This window comes from Marmota marmota, unplaced genomic scaffold (assembly GCF_001458135.2).
Source record: "Marmota marmota marmota unplaced genomic scaffold, marMar, whole genome shotgun sequence".
NCBI classification, from domain to species: domain Eukaryota; kingdom Metazoa; phylum Chordata; class Mammalia; order Rodentia; family Sciuridae; genus Marmota; species Marmota marmota.
The window spans coordinates 3886568-3891142 of NW_025999962.1; the positions used below are offsets into that span (position 1 = coordinate 3886568).

General features: G+C 64.1%; 1 protein-coding gene across 4 annotated transcripts in view; it reads left to right on the plus strand.

Moving 5' to 3' along the window:
* The window catches only part of Shisal1 (shisa like 1), a 100935-nt gene that overhangs the window by 39359 nt on the left and 57001 nt on the right, over positions 1-4575 (plus strand). Inside the window, exon 1 of one of the 4 annotated variants that reach the window (XM_048803007.1) lies at positions 1-122. The exons of 2 other annotated variants lie outside the window; for them this stretch is intronic. The gene's annotated coding sequence lies outside the window, so the exon portion shown is untranslated. Of the gene's footprint in view, positions 123-205; positions 231-4575 lie in introns of those variants that run through there. One more of the 4 variants, XM_048803009.1, reaches the window with a different exon arrangement.

The following is a 4575-nucleotide window of genomic DNA, read 5'->3' on the forward strand; positions in this document are numbered from 1 at the left end:
CGTCAGGTGCACTGGGTCCAGGGCTCTGGAGAGGGGCCGGGGACGACCAGCCGGAGTGTAGAGCAGGAGCCTGCGGGGCAGCCGGTGCCCAGGCGTTGGGGTCCGCTCCGGGGCTCGCCAAGGTGGGGATCGTTGAACCCGCGCGAGAGAGGAAGGGGCCTAGGTTGGAGGAACAGTCCGGGACGCACCGTGCAGGGACGCGGCAGCCGGGACCGGAATCCGCGTCCGAGGTGGGGACCCGCGTCCAAGGACCGAGTCCGGGAGCGCAGCAAGCCGGAGCCCGGTGCGCGTCGGGCAGGGACCAGGCAGGTTCACGCTGCGGACCTGGCAGGTTCCAGGAGTCCCGGCTGGGCGGCGTGAGGGACGGGAAAAGCCCCCCAAGTGCGTGCCCCTCAGTCCCACTCCGCCGCGTGGTCCCTGCGGAGCCACCGCCGCTTCCTGGTGCCGAATCAATATTGATCCCGCGCTCGGGGCTGGGTGGCCCGGCAGCCGCCTCGGAAGCTCATTAGCTCCAAGCGGTTGCTATAGAAACGAGACCCCAAGCGTCTTCAGGTTATATTTATTCTAATTATTATTATCATTATTAGTATTAGTATTTGTTACTCAGCCGGAGAAAAAAGAAGGGAGGAGAAAAACCCAGGGCACCCAGCTGCCTCCAACTGTTTGCCTTGGGAGAGAGGGAAGCGGCTGGTGGGCCAGGACACTCCCTTCCTGGTGGCCTCAGGCGTGCAGGCTGCCCCCCAACCAGGGGTCAGTGGGTGGGAAGGGGTTATGTAACCCGTGGGGAGAGCTGTGTGTGCCTGTGTGTCTTCCCTACCTCTCTGGGCCTTGTGGTCCATGGGCTGAGTGACAGCTCCTGTCCAGACGAGGTTGGGGAGAGCAAAAAGTGATGGCAAGGATTGCAGGAGTGCCCCTGCCCTGGCCCTGGCAGTCCTGGCTTTGTGACCTTGAGCAAGGCTCTCGACTCCTTGAGCCTCGGTTTCCTCATCTGAAAGAGAGCTTGATCCAGGGCCATGCCCACGGCCAAAGGTTGCTATGAGGTCACAGCAGAACCTGGAAGTTCCCAGGCAGCCATCATGGCTGTGTGACCCCCGGACAGCCCCTGCCTCCTCTGGACCTTGGTTTCTGAGTATGTAAACTGCGGGCCTGGCCCCAGGCATGGGCTCAGAGGCCTTCAGTCCCCCAGGGCTTGTGACTTGCTGGCTGTGGTGGCTGAACTCCTCAGCCGTTCAGACCCAGACTGATGGCCAGTTCCTCCTCCCGTCACCTGGTTCCGATGGCCTCAAGCGCCCAGGAATGGGAATGTCCAGGGGCCTTTGGGAAGGGCAGTCTCTGGGTAGGTCACGGGGGTTAGTTGGAAATGTCATTCAGAACCTGGATCTGAACAACTCGGTCCTTGGTGTCAACCCAGGACCATCCCATGCCTGTCGGACTTGCCCAGAATGGGGACCTGTCCCTGTCCCTGTGTCTGTGAAGGCCCCATGCAGGACCCCTCCTCCCAGCATCGTGCCTCCCCAGAGAGGCTCCTCTCCTGGCTGGAGGGGGTGTCGAGCAAGAGGTGACCAGAAAGTCCTGCTGCCCGGCCGCTCTGGCCCCGTGGGGCTCAAGCTGAGAGCATCGGGCAGGGGCTTTGGCCATTGTCTTTGATGTCACTGTCTCCCTGGTTCGGGCTCTGTCCCAGGCATGTGAGAGGCCCTGCACTGACAGGGCAGGTGAGGGAGGTGACTGGGGGGCGTGAGTGTGTATGAGTGTCCCTCTCCTGGGCCTCCTTGCTTAGGGAGGCGCTGTCTCTGCTAATTCAGCCTCTGTGGCTTTCACTTCTGTCCAGTTGATTCACACAACAGATTTACACTGGTCTTAGAATGGACGCTGTGGCTCTCCCCACTGTTCTCTATGGCAGTAACTGAAACCATCTATCATCAACTCCTAAAACAGTGGGGCTCCTTTCCTCACCATCCTCTGTAGGGCACGGTCCTGGACACCTGCGGCCAGAGGGTGAGGAGAGGCGCGCTCCTGGGGAGAGGGCTGTGGTGCCCCAGCTCTGTAGGTGCTGCTGACGCTGCCTGGGGCCTGGCAGGAGGGCCCACTCTTCCTGCCTCCCTCCCCCGCCCTCCTTCCTGCAGCAGGGCTCTCCTTGGCCTGCTGCCTGTGGGACCCCTGGGAGGCCGAGGGGACCCCATAACTGCCTGTGGGCCCCCGGGCAGCTTCCTACCTAGACGCAGCCAGAGCGGGGCACCCGCTGGAGGACGTGTGAAGGACCCTGCTCCGCTGGAGCTCTGGAGGTCCCTCCCAGCCCTGCGCCACCCCCACCTGCTGTAACGAGCCCCTCCCTCCTCTGCTCTGGGTCCTGGCCAGGTTGGGAGTGTGCGGGGACCTTCCTGGGTCCCTCACTGGAAGCCCTTCACCACAGCCCAGGGCCAGTAACTTGAGGACATGGGGCCCCTGAAAGTACCAGGAAGGCACTGCAGTGTCCGGGGTCTTCAGCCTGGGAGCCCTGCCCCCCTGGCCAGTCTGGGGGCAGGACAGAGGGAGCAGAACACAGCCTCCAGGGCCTTCTGCGGCCTCTGGGAGGCGGCCTGCAGGTCCTGCTCATCTCCACGTGCAGATGGGGACAGCGAGGCCCAGAGCAGGCTGGGGATGCGTCAAGGTCACACAGCAAACTGGGCGTCCTTGAGGGCAGAGGATGCCCCACCAGACACGGTGGGCACTGTCCAGAGGCCTCAGGCCTGGGGTTGGAGGGGGCAGACACTCCTGGTGACCAGGGAAAGCAGCCGGGCGCTCACCCCAGAGTCCCCAGGGCTCCCTCCCTGAAGTCCTGCACGTGCTGCCCGGTTCTGGGGCTGGTGAATGGAGCACCTATCGGGGCGGGGCGCCCATCTGTCGCCGGTGCTCCCTCAGCAGATGCATGCACGCGCCCCGGTGAAATTAAGAAATAATGCATGAGTTTCCCAAATTACACCGTTTAACACTGAATTAAGCTCTGCACGCTCTTAACAGAGCCCTGGGAGGGAAAAAAAAATTTTTTTTCTGTTCACACTTCCCTGGAAAATGAGAGAAACCCTGATCTTCCAAACCCAGCTCCATAATCGGATTATCCCTCCCCGGGCGCAGCGCCCCGGCCACGCCTGGGGACGGTTGCGGAGTCCGTCTCCTGCGCCAGGTTCCGAGGCTGCTCGCGCCCGACGGGCTCAAACTAAAGTGGCGTTTTCTTAGACACTGGCACAGGTTAGAAATCAGGGCATCCCCGCCGCACCCCAGCGGGGACCTCCGCAGCTGCCTGGCCGCGCGGCGGGCGCCCGGGTTTTGCTTTCCCTTTGGGCTCCTTCCCCGGCAGAGGACCTGGTTTATAGACCAGCAGGAAACGTGGGCAGCTTCTCTTCCTTGCCTGTTCCCCGGCACCTGTCGCGTGGGGTCGGGGCCAGGCCCAGGGACAGGAGGGACCATTTGGAAGGAACAGTCTGGCAGTGGAGAGGGGCAGGGGGACCCAGGAGAGGGGCGGGAGGGCTTCCTGGAGGAGGCGGCTCCAGCTGGGGTCTCCGGGGTGGGTAGGGCGCGGTCTCCCAGGAGCAGCGGCAGGAAGGCTGGACGTGCGTCTAGCAGGGGCGTGGCCTCCGGGGCTCTTCAGATTTCAGCTGGTGGCTCCTGGTGGCTTCTCAGGCTCTCCTTAGTTGGCCACCTAGGACAGGCTGCCCGATTCCCTGAGGAGAGCCGAGCGGGACGGCAGGGAGGGGCCGAGTCAGCTGGGGCGGGGGCGGAGGCCTCTGGCCCAGGATCCCTCTCCCGGGCTCCGTGTTGGCAGGAGAACAAGGGCAGGGCCTTCCGTGGAAGTGAAACCACAGCCCTGGACTGCGACTCCAGCGTCCAGGGAGCCCCTTCCTCCCCCCAAGCTGCCATAGGCCTGGGCTTTGGGACGTGGGTCCTGCTGATGCCCAGCCCGGGCTGGGCTCCGAGCCTGCCTCTGCAGCCACAGAGGGCGTGGCGGAGGCTCTCTGCACCTGCAGGGGCTGCGTCCTCAGGAGCCCCCAGGCCTGGCCTGCCAGCCCTCGGCCCCACCCGAGACCAGGGCCTCCGAGGGCCATGTCTGTGCGGTTGATGGTTCGGGCTTCTGGAAGCGTTGGGGACGGTGGGGACGTGGCATCCCTGTGTAGCTGCCGGTGTCTGCCCCCAGGAGGAGAGGCCTTCGGGGAATGAGCCGAGCCACTGAGCTGGGCCCATCACCAGGGCAACAGCCGAGGGAGGCCGGGGCTGATCTCCCGCGGGGTGCGGGGCTCCACCTGCACAAGTCTCCCCTCCGCCTGCCCCTTACTCTGGGACTTGGACAAATTGTGTGACCCCTGGAGCCTCAGTGTTCTCACCCGGGAAATGGGTGAGCCAGGAGGTTCCCCCAAAGCCTCAGTGAGCTCAGCACCTGCCTGCCCGCCCAGGGTCACTGCAGGCGTCACCGTTGATATCGCTGCATCGGTGACCTTCCTCTGGGGCAGCTGGGCAGGAGCCAATCGACCCTGGGCCCCTGGGATAGGGACCTCCGCGGCAGGGACAGGATGGAGCTGGCAGTGAGGTCGCCCGCCCAGCTCC